Genomic DNA, 12,932 nt, shown 5'->3' on the forward strand with positions numbered 1-12,932 from the left:
TGTTTTGTGTTAAAGATAGGTTGCTTCTTGGTCAAGCAAATAACCTAAAGTCAATACAAGGCCCTTCCCCCTTTGTTTTGGCATGGCAAGTTTATGGAGCTTGGCTTACTAGTCATGATCTCTAACTTGTGTTTCTTTGCCTATATTTTTATTGACCGGCCTCAGATAGGTGTGACTACTACATTAGTCCACTTACGATTGCTTAACATACCGTTACATTGTCTTATTGATTCATATTGATTTTAGCATTTAATTTGAGCATTTAATTGATTCATACAAGCTAACATAACTTTACTAACTACTAACCTTAATTTGAGCATTTAATTTCTTGTCATTTACTTTTAATGTCATTTATTTCTTTCTCATTATTCATATTGATTTTCCCTTTGCTCACTTGAGCACATATTTTATGTTTATGTCATTTTTCTTTTGCTCATTTGAGCCCATTATTGTATATAAATATATTATTATCTTGTGTTGGCTTTGTGTTTGTTTTGTGTGAACCAAATGCAAAAGGAGAAAGGACTTAGAATTAGGACTTACCTATGCTTAAAGGAGTTCAAGAGCAACTAGGCCTCATGCCTTTAGAATGCAAAATTTGTTGAAGAGCAACTAGGCCTCATGCCTTTAGAATGATAAAATTCAAAGTTGACCTTAAAGGACTACTCCTCCAAATTTTCTTTGTACGTTCCCCTTATTGTGTTGTGAACTTTTTGATGTTTGCTTTTGTGTGATAGGTGTAAGACCCCAATTTTGTCCCTAAGATCCCTCATGGCATCATATCATAGCATTGCATAGCCTCAAGGATCTTTGAGCATCTTGCCTTCCTTTCCTTTGGGTGGGATATTCCTGTGAGTGGTTTTGGATCACCAGGCATTGCTTGCATTGTATATCATTGCATTTATTGTTTAATCACTAACCAAAAGTACCAAAAATATGTCATCTAACATTTGTTTTGCAGTCTAAGCAGCCACAAGTCAAGGCAATTCAAGGTTTTCCTTGGTACAAGAGCAGATGGAATTTTCTTGGTATGAGGACCACATATCATTATCTTGAGCTTATATGAGCTAGAGGTTCATTTTGGAGCAAATTCCCCAAGTGGTTGAGGCCCAAGTTCATCAGGCAATTTCAGGTCATCTAAGGACCAATGCAAGTCAACTGAAAGTCAACTGAAGGCTTTGAGTGTGGGAATTGAATTTCTTTATCCCATTCATGTTCAAAAAAGGCTTATTCATCATGTCAAACCTCTACCTTGAAGAATTTGAAGCCAGTACAAAAGTTTCCAAAAATGGAAAGTGACCTGTAATTTCAAGTTTCCAAAAATGGCAAGTTTTTAGACCAAATTCAACTTGACTTTCCAACATCAAAGAAGCTTCAAATGAAATTTTGTCCAACATGAAAGTTGAAGATCTTTCTGTCCCATTTCCAAAAAGTCCTAGATCATGAGCATCTGATGAATGATTGAGAAGATATGATCAAATGATTGTCAAGGGTGCATGGAACTTCAACAAGCCATAACTTTTGATCCAAAGCTCCAAAATGAGTCACTCTTTTTGCATATTGCTTGTCATGACCTATAATTTCCAAATCCATCATTACATTGCATGAAATTTATTCATATGATCATTTGCCCATGCATGTTCATTTTGGAGGGAAAATGGAGAATTTGAATTTTATTCATCATACATGAAAAATACCATTGCCATTGTGTTCATGAATTGATTTTGAGTGAAAATACACCTCCATATGCTACTTTTCACGTCCAAATTTTCCATGCACCACACACTTTTCCAATTTTGGTCATGCACCTTATTTTCACTAATCCTAATTAACTCATGCCTAATTTTGATTTGGAAGTGATTAGGAGACCATATATAAATCAAATCATAACAGAATTCTGGGGTTTTTCACACATTCTGGATCTAGATCCAAATTCCCTCCCAAAAATTCTCTCAATCCAAATTGGAAAATTCTTCACATAACACCTGAATTTTATTGCATATTCGTGTTCTTTGATCATCATTGAGTGCAGATTAAGCTGTGGATTGAAGGTTTTGGTGAAGAATCAAGCAAATCGTGCATGAACACATGAACATGGAGTTTTGAGTTTCAGCAAGATCCAAGCCAATTGAAGCATAAAATCGTGTACCAGACTTCATAGCAAGGTTGAGGAAGGAAACCTGGAGCTGGAGAGAGTTGTAGCACGCGATTTCATCATTCTGCTCTTCAAGAGGTTTAAATTCGATCATCACCTTTCTTCACTTTATGCACATGTTATTGTAGATCCTTTCATGCTGATTATCCTGATGCTTTTAGAATTTGAAATGGTTGAGTATTGATTGAGTTATGCTGAGTAGAAGTTTTGAATGCAAAAATGTTTCTCTTCGATTCGCTCTTGTTAGGAAGAATTAGGCTAAAATAATGCTGGATTCGTGTTGTACATGGAATAAGCTTTCGATTGATGTATTGTTTGCACGTTTCTGGAAAAAAAATTGATGCATGTTACTGTAGCTCCGCCGTCTCCACGAAGAAGACGGTGGAAACCACCGCTCCCTCCACCGTCTGCAAGCGCTAGGGTTTCTGCCCTGTGTGTTGCTTGCGTGGCTCCCTGTTGGCGAAGCTATTGGCTATCGCTCGCTTGACCTTTCCCACGCATACATTGACTGTGACTAGGCGCCACCTCATTTAATGAGACGGTAACGTTTTGTACAAAATGCGCATGCCTTGACTCGCCATGCATCAGTTCATTCTGGCTTCTTGTAATTGGAATTTATTTTTTCCAACGCTTGATTTTTGGTGTACATGGTTCGATTCTTGCTGATGCAGTTTCCCATTTCATTTTCAATTATCATTTTCATATGTTTTCCATTTATTTCACTTTATTTTCCTCAAATTGCAAAAATCACTAAAAATAGAAAATGATTCCAAATAAATCCAAAAATTTTCCTACATGATCATGTGAATGTCTATTATTTTGTGGCATTTATTTTATAATTTTTGCATTGCTGGAAATTTGAAATATGCTTGATTGTTTGAATGTGATGCAAAATGTGACATGTTATACCAATTCTTTTGTGAAATGCTCATACATTGTCCAATTGCCATGAAATTTCATATGCTGGTTCCTAACATGTTGCATGATTTGTGAGCTTTTATTTGGCTTTTTTAGCACTTTCCATCTCTGTTTTGTACACATGAATGTATGGTGTGACAATGTGCGTCACACATTTTGGTGTTGCTCTTGTTCATTTTCATATACATATTAATTGAGCTTTTCTGATTCCAAATTTTTGCATGCTGCTTGTGTTTAACATGTTGTGTGCACATAAAAAATTTCATGATTGTTTGATTCATTTCTGTTTTAATATGGAATTTTCATTCTTGATGACCAATTGTGTGCTTTGTAATTGCCTTTGCCATATCTTGCTCATGTGATGACTTTGCTTGATGCTTTAGACTTTGTCCTTTTTATGACATGTTCTTGCTTGTTTAAATATGCTTCATGTTGAATATCCACTTCTGTTTTGACTTTTTGCTTTGCCTTTGACCCTAGTCTTTGCACTAGTGGTTTGTACTCACCTTTTGAGCTTTGCATTTCAGGTTCAAGCTATTAGCTCTAGTGGTTGATGCAATCTTATGACTTGAGATGCAAATTTGCTTTGCCCACTAACCTTTGTTGTGTTGTAGGTCTCTTGGTGATGAACTCACTTGAGTTGTTAACTTGCCTTGTGTGCATATTGGCTGTAACACTGTTGTTGACTGTTTGGTTTGTCTGGATGTGAATATTGACTTGTTTGATTTTCATACAGGTACATTAGCCGCTTTAGCTCATTATTTGAGCTTTGCTTTGCTTGTGGTTGGTATACCACTTAGGTAACCTCTCTAACTCCATGTAGTCTGGAAGCCCTGTCGTTTCTGTTTGGCAGGCATTTGGCTGAAGTCCTCCTTAAGAGGCAATGTCTGTGTTTGTTTAATTTTGTGCTAAAGACCTCATTGTCGAGGCATGTGACTTAAGTCCTCCTAAGTGAAGAGGCAATTGGCAGATAGAAGGGATTTGCAATCAATCCCCTGCTATTCAGTTGAGTCTTTCATTATGCTCGCACTACGTGCTGATGCATTTGAATAAACACCCAAAATCTTGTATATAGAGTCAGTCATGTGGAATAGGGTCCCTCATTCTGGACCCCCACACCTTCTTTGATTCAAGCTCACCTAGGCCAGGGTTAAGAGCTATGAGGTCTAACCCTCATTACCTTTCATCTGCTCACCCTGACGGTCAATGTCAGTGGTTAAGAGCATCTTAACACCCATAACAGTATTGGCTTGTTTGTCAAGGTTGATATGACCCCTTGACTAAAGCCCAACTTTGATTGAGCCTCTTGCTTGTGTATAGAGTGTGCTAATTGATTGTTGTGATTGCTTGTGTTTGCTTTTGCATATTGTTTTGCATATTGCTTTTGCATTTGTTATTTGCTTTGTTTGAGGAGTCAGATGTAAGACCATTGATTGGCTATCTGTTTCCTGTTCCTTTTGGGGAGCTGGATATAAGACCATTTATTGGCACTCCATTTCCTGTCCTGTTTCTTTTGTGGAGTCAGATGTAAGACCATTGATTGGCTATCTATTTCCTATTTTGTTTCTTTTGTGGAGTCAGATGTAAGACCATTGATTGGCTATCTGTTTCCCATGTTGCTTTGTGGAGTTGGACGTAAGACCATTTATTGGCACTCCGTTTCCCATCTTGTTTCGGAGTTGGATGTAAGACCATTTATTGGCAATCCATTTCCAGTTTTGTTGTTCTCTTATGAGACCATGCTTACTTGCTTGTTGCTTTGTGTTGCCTAATTCCAAAGGAACTTCCTTGGATCATTTCTATGATCTTGAGAAAGCAACTCCTATTTGTGGCTTTGTCCCTTAACCCTTTTGTGCATAACCTTAACCTTTTTCATCTTTAACCCAAACCAGAAAACTTTTGTGCAAACATTTTCACTTGTTTTCAAAACTAGAAACCTAGGCCTTAGGCCTTTGATTTTCAAACTTCATTTTCACAATACTTCTTCTGAATTGAACTTAATGCCAACTTTGACTATCTTTGTGAATACTTCTAATTGATTAATTTCACTCACTCAATTGCTTTTGTGGCCTTGTCCACTTCTTAATCAAATCTTCATGCATTATCCATAGATCTGAATTATCTTAGTGGTTGATGTAAATCTCACCTTTGTCCTTAGTGATTGAATTGTAAGACTTCCATGCTTATTATAGGGTTAACCCCTCACTAGCATGTCGAAGCTGTTCTCACATGGTGGACTTGTGGTTGCATAGGTTGAGTTTTCTCCCTTTGATAATGAAAGACCTTAAGGTTTTTGTTTAAAATCAATCCACTCATTTGTTTTCGAAATCTTTTAGCCGAACTACGGTGTTTTGATCCTTATCTTTCATGAAAAGGTACGTAGGCAATGGGTTCATCCATCCAAACACAAAAATAACTAATTTGTGCATTCTTCTCTTATCCCTTCAATCGTGTTTGCACAATAAATATTTCATAAACAATAACCTGATACAACATTTGTGAAAAGGGCTCCCTAGGAGTACCTAGGATGTTCTGGGTGCCTAACACCTTCCCACAACATAATTACCCCCTTACCCAGATCTCTGGCCTTTTATTAGTTTTCTCTTGTAAAACTTCTTAGGCTTTTGTTCGCTTTCTAGCCATTCCTTTGGATAAATAGAAGTGCGGTGGCGACTCGACTTTGTATGCTTTACTTTTGATTTAGTCAATAAATCTAAAAGTAACGAATACACCGCTACAATAGGGACCCCACTTTGAGATTGTGAAAAGAGGACCATTGTCATGAGTAGCCAAGTTAAGAGACAAGTCAAGTGGAAATCCTAGGAGCTTGAATTCATTTTGTTTGATTGCTTGCTTGTGTTCTAAGTCCAAAGGAAAGGAGCATCTTGAATCATCTCTATGATTCCAAGAAAAGGAACTCCAAGGGTTTATCTTTCCTTCTCTTATCTTTGCATGCTTTAGGACTAGCCCTTCTCTTCTTCTCCCCGCTCTAACCAAGCCAAAAATCATTTTCAAAACTTTGACTTTGTTTCAAATTAGAAACCTAGGTCCTAAGCCTTTGACTTTTCAAACCCATTTTTACCAATACTCATTGTGAATAAACATTAATCCAACTTTGACCTCATTTTGTAAATAAATTTAACTTGTAAATATAACTCACTTCAAGTTGTTTTTGTGGTTCCAATGGCCACCTTATTAAAACTTCTTTCATAAACATTAGTCATAGGTTTGAGTTATCATAGTGGTTGATGTAAATCTCACCTCATCCTTAGTGGTTGGATTATAAGTCTTCCATGCTTATTATAGGGTTAACCCCTCACTAGCATGTTGAAGCCTTCCTCACATGGTGGATTGTTGGTTTAGGTTGAGTTTTCTCCCTTTGATAACAAAAGACCTTAAGGCTTTTGATCAAATCAATTCACCAATCTTTGAGATTTTTACCCCGAACTACGAGGTTTTGATCCTCCTTTGTGATGGTACGTAGGCAATGGGTTCATCCATTCAAACAACAAAATTTGTAAATATAATTTATTCTCTTCTCATCCCTTCAATCTTTTGTACAAATATTTTCCCAAATACCAACCTATAACACATATTTGCAAAAAGAGGTTCCCTTAGAGTACTAAGGATGTTTTGGGTGCGTAAACCTTCCCATTTCATAACCAACCCCCTTACCCATATCTCTGACATTTTCATTAGTTTTTGATTTGAAAAACTTCTTACTTGGCTTTTGTTCGCTTTTTGGCCTTTCCTTTGGACAAATAAAAGTGCGGTGGCGACTTAAATTGTATGTTGACTTTTGATTTAGTCAATAAACCTAAAGGTAACGAAAACCCAGATACAACTTTGTACATTTGATCCATATCTTGTGATTGTATATTATTGTTTGCTTGCTTTTGGTTTTGTTTGTGGTCTTACGACCTTAAAGCATTTAATAACAAGAAAAACCCTAAAAAACATTTGGTGGACTATTGGACTTGATATGAACTTTTGGACTTAGGATTAGGCAACACTCCCTATGCTAAAGGACTTGGCCAATGCCAACATCTGAGACTGAGCTATTCTTGACAAGTGAATTTCATCTTATGCAAGACTATGGATCTCTTTGATTCATCTGATACTTTGTCTATATGCTTAGTTGTTATTCTGTTATTGCCTATGTGTGATGTTTTGTTCTGAGTTGATCAAGGAATATTTCATCTGATACATTGGAAGACAATGAAGAATGTTAGTTATTGGATTGCTTGCTTGGATGATATGGCTATCTTTATTTGATGAATTGGTCTTCATGTAATCCAACTCGGTATAGGGTTAGGATGAGCAATGATACCATTACTCTAGCAGAACTGAGCCTGCAGTTGTCAAAGAATTAGGATGAGCAAGATGTTGATCCAACTCAGTATAGGAGGTTGATTGAATCCTTGTATTATTTGTATAATGTTCGACCAGACTTGGCGTTTAGTGCCGGTATTATGAGTAGATTCATGGGGAGACCAAAGGTGTCTCACTTGGAAGCAGTCAAAAGGATCCTTAGATGTGTCAAAGATTATGTCGGCTATGGAATTCTCTTTCCCGCAGTAGATACAGGCATAAAATGAAATTTGCTCGATTTTACCATTTCTAATTGGTGCAAAGATAAAGATGATCAAAATTCTACAGTTGGATACATCTTTATGTTCGGCGGAACATTAATCTCATGGTGTTAGAAGAAGTAACTGGTAGTTGCACTCTCATTTTATGAGGCCGGGTACATTGCCGCTTTGTTATGTGCATGCCAAGTTGTGTGGCTTATGAGTCTATTGGAGGAGTTGGACAACAGTGAGGGTGAGGTTGTTAAACTCCTAATTTATAATGTTTTTGCGATTAATCTTTATGAGAACCCAATTGCACATGGGAGAAGCAAGCATATTGAGACGAGGTTCCACTACTTGAGGGAGTTTATTAGTGAAGAAAGGTTAAGATTGAGATATTGTAGAAGTGAAGACCAAGTGGTTGATTTGTTGATTAAGGGAGTCATAAATGATGTGCTCAAGAGGTTGAATATGAACATGAGCGTGGAAGACTTGGAGCACTTGAATTAAGGTGGCGTGTTAAAAGCATTTTTAGTAATTCAAGTATTCTAACTGGTTGACACAGGGATGTAACTGGTTACAACAAGACCAAGAGCACTTCTAAGTTGCAGAAAAGTGAAAGTTTTGAGCGTGTAACTGATTAACATCTAAGTTTAATTGGTTACCACTGAAAGTGTTATTATTTTCATGTCAGTTGTAACCGGTTACAGGCCCGAGTTTTTGCATTTTTCAGTTATGAACTTGTATGATTTAGGTCCCCCAATCATTTTGTAACACTTGAATAAATGCCTTGGAGGCATTCTCATCTTTTGTTAATGCAATTATTATCAATTCTCTCTCTCTCTCTCTCTCTCTCTCTCTCTCTCTATATATATATATATATATATATATTATTATATATATATATATATATATATATATATATATATATATATATATATATATATATATATATTCCTATTTCACTTTCTACGCTCTAATTTTCTCCATCATTCACCAATCTTGTGGTTCAAAGTTCTAACAATATCGTCTTGAATCTTCTATCCCCAACAACATGTTCCAAAGTCTTTGTTCTGCAACAATATTTCCTCAATCCTACATGTATCTTGAGTGTTTATTTTTCTGAAGATTGAGAAGAATCCTCACCTTATCTGTAGGCTTCCACGCAGCACTACCAAGATGAGCTGAAGAGAATAACCTCATTCTTTTCCCTTGGAAGTGTTAAAACCATCCACAACACCACACACCTTACGAGCCTATGAAATCTTGACCAAATCTTCAAAGAAACGTTAAATTCAATAAATGAATCTCCTCAATAATCACAAATATCCAAAGATAAGATTTAGATCCATGTGACAATGAAATAATAATGAGGTAGAAGATGAAAGAATTTCTTTGCAACTGTTCAATAAATATTCAAAAATCTTTCGAAAATATGAGAGAACATGTGGTTTGTGAGTTTTCAAATCAATATTGAAAGTGTATGTTTTCTAATATTGTAAAGGTTTTGAGAGAACATGATATTTATACGTGTTGGAGATCTAGCATAAAAATGAGATAAAATAGTGTATGATTTGAGTCAAAAGCAAGAGGTATGATTGGAATTAGAAAAAACAAATTATTTGAATCAAGAAGCAAAAAATATATGAAGCTCATTCGTGCGATTTGAGTCAAAATATCTTTGATTCGAGTTACATGATTCGAATCAGAGTTTTAGAAGCAACCAAGATAATTTCCATTTTAGTGTGATTTGAGTCAGAAAATCTTGTGATTTGAATCAGACTTGCTTGTGATTTGAATTAGGAAAACTAAAAATGCATTCCTCGGCTCACTATGAGTCTGAATCGAGTGTGTAATTCGAGTCATAGAGGTAGAATCTCTTTTTCACAAATTTTCAAAGGATTTTTGAGATTATACAATGGTCACTACTTGAATCATTCTCAAGCATATTTATTTATTAAAAAACTTAATAGATTGATTTCAATCATATTTCTTAAGCTATAATCAAACACTTTGATATATGTGTGCTAATAATACGGATCTAAAACTCAACTCAAAAATGCGTAATCGATTAGAAGACTCAATGACATAAAAATCAATACCAAAATCTAAATAGACAAGCAACAAATTCATAACTCTTGAGGTATCTGAGACATGAAAATTCAGTCACCACGTGAATTAATCTTCCAATGTGTAGTTTCAGGCTTCTTTTTCCCATGACTAACATTTTTAGTAATCTATTTTCTTGACAGATTCATGAAATTGATGATCAAAGTCAAACAACCAATTTTTATTTCCCACCATGTGATTGTTACAATGAAATCCAAGAAACAAAACTTCTTAAATACCAGAACCACTAGAGCTTAAGCCTTCTTGAGCAATGGGAAGTATTTCTTCATCATCATCATTGATGGGTGTTTTCTGCAAGTATACGAAGTGTATCCGAGTAATATAAAAGGTTGTCAAGTCCACAGAGACCTAATGGTCAATCTATCAATCTAAACTTATAAACGCGTTCGGAAATAGTTTTAATATCACTTTCTAGAAATATCAACCTCTCCTAACTAATTAACAAAGTGCTCTCGCAGTGTTTATTAGTCAAAAACTTAACAATTTTATCTCAGGTATCAGACGTCTTTCGATCTTACCCGGCGTATCTATGGTCCTACTCTCGTAGTAATTTGACCAATTTAATTTCTGAAAAATTGAGATAAAACCAAAACAGACATGATAGTAATCCTAAAGAAATAACAGATCAAGTATCGTCGAATCGACGATCCTCACATTCCAGCACCGGTAGATTAGTTAGACATTGTCATAGTAAACAATGAAAGGAGGGGTTGCAAATTAAACATAACAAGTTAATCAATTAAAATTCTGAACATGTAGTGAAATAAATTTAACTTTGAATTTAAGGTAAGGCAATAAAAATAACGAGCATATAACGTAAATGAATAAAAAAAAAATATTGATAATAAGAAGTAAATAGACAAAACAAATAAATAAAGCTGATAATAATAAGAACCTGCTCCAAACGGAGTCTTGAATCTGGTACAAAAATAAATCGAAGGAAAACTTGAACGGGAAAATAAATGCTTGCAAGATAAAACTAAAAATGCTCCAAAATAAAGTGATACAAACTCAATAACAACCGTAATGTGATAACCCTCCGATGTGAAGAATTAAATCTCTCAAAAATATGAATATATGACTTAAGTTCTACTAACCTTGGATACCTTAAAATGTGAAATTCAACCTCTATATATAATGTTGCAAAACCCTGGATACCAAGTAAATGTGGCTAAATTCGTGTGAGAGAAAAAATGGGAAGTGGGGAAGAATGCTTTAGCCCTTTGACCGCTTCACTCTTATAGGGGATGGAGGTCGCCATATTCCTTGTGGAAAACGCCACCTTCACAAAACACGGGAACTTGATCTTTGTCACATCGTGGCTAGCTCTATGGTGATCTCCATGTTGGTCGTCGTAAGTGCAAAATGTGCATTTTTCTCCGTTTTCCATCTGATTTGCCTCGTTTCTTCGCGTACGAATTCCGGATGGTTAAGTACCTGAAATCCAGACAAAATACCACCATAATACTATAAATGAAATCAAAACGACAGTAAAACATATGCAAATTGAGCAAAATATGTGGTGTGTTTCAGTGTTATCAATCATCATCAAATTCGACATAGTTGACACTTTCCTCTCAATTGAGACATTTGTTCTAATATTGTCTCAACTTATGACACTTGTAACACTGCACAAGTTCTTTTCTCTATCTCCCCCTACCAAAACCACGTGAGAAATACCCCTTACCTCGAGTATATCCACGACCACCATTGGCCATTTTGAGAGTTTTCCTCTCCTCTCAATGACACCTTGTGTGTTGTTCATGTACTAATAGACTACTTTGTAGTTCATCAATTGATAAGGTGGTCATGTCATTGGATTTCTCAATTTAAGCAAACAACATAGTTGAATCTTGAAGTCATAGACCTAAGAATCTTCTTAACAATAAAGATTTGATCCATCTTCTCACGAGCCTTCATGTGATTTGCGATCACATAAGTTTGAGCAAAGTTCTCATCCATCGGTTCATTGTTTTTCATAGCAAGAACTTCAAATTCACACCTCAAAGATTGTAATTGAGTGCTCTTGACTTTTATTAAATCCTAAAATTCGGAACTTAAAATTCAACCAATTAGTGTCCTTTTGATTTCGTGTGGTACAGAAGTTAACTTCCAGATTACGAAAGTTAACTATCGGGTTTTCCTGATATGCAGAATTTGCTTGATGTTGCTTGTTCTATCCCTTGGGTTTGACTTATTTGACAATAAAAAAAGATTGAGACATGGTAGAGTGGTCCAGCATGCATCGTTGGTGTCACTTCATTTGATGCAGAAGCATCCTCTTCCCGAGTTCACGTGTTTCCGACACCGTCTTCCCAGAGGCATGTGTTCCTTGTTGCTGCCCCAGAAGCCCTCGAATGTCCTACATGTTGAACCTATTGTTGTCGTTCTTGATGTTTTTTCAAGAGGTCCCTCAAACACCTCATTACTTTAACAGTTATGCATACTTTATATAAATGGTTGAAAATTTAATATTTATTAAAATATGTCAAATCTATAACAAACCTAATGTCCGTGAGAGAAACTTACTGTCTTGTAGGTTAGTTTGGAACTTAACATCCATATTCTCAATTAAGTTGTGACATAAATGTCATACCCCAAAATTCACCCTATCCTTCACAAGTTCATATAGGTCACTAACCCCGAACATTTGCATATCATCTTCATACATTCATTTCATTTGAATAAGTATGGTTCAACACAAGGATACATGTAACTTGGATTCATGGCTTTGTGCTTGCACCATGTGGATACCAAGACTTAGCGGTAATTTGAGGTGGATCATCAGGATTTGCCACGTACTTTGTTAATCAGGTGGCCATATGATTGCATGCCTCATTTTATTCTTGGATCCATGATCATTCTTGGTCAACCGTGTGGTTCCTGATTACACGTTTTCTTGTTGCATTAACACGTTCATTCCTTCATTCAACCATGGTTCAATCCAATTTACAAGTCGTATCGGTTAGATTCACCAGTCCATTGTGTGTTGTCATTACAGTCAACATTATGTCATAATATTTTTCAGAATTGATTTTTTAGACTTTTGATTAATTTTGGAAGTCATTTCGTCATTTTAGAGTTGAGCTTTTGGTCTCGATTTAATGTTAGAATTTAAATCATTTTAGAATTCTCTTTTCTTTTCCCACATAAGCCCA

This window comes from Lathyrus oleraceus, chromosome 2 (genome assembly GCF_024323335.1).
Source record: "Lathyrus oleraceus cultivar Zhongwan6 chromosome 2, CAAS_Psat_ZW6_1.0, whole genome shotgun sequence".
Taxonomy (NCBI): Eukaryota; Viridiplantae; Streptophyta; class Magnoliopsida; order Fabales; family Fabaceae; genus Lathyrus; species Lathyrus oleraceus.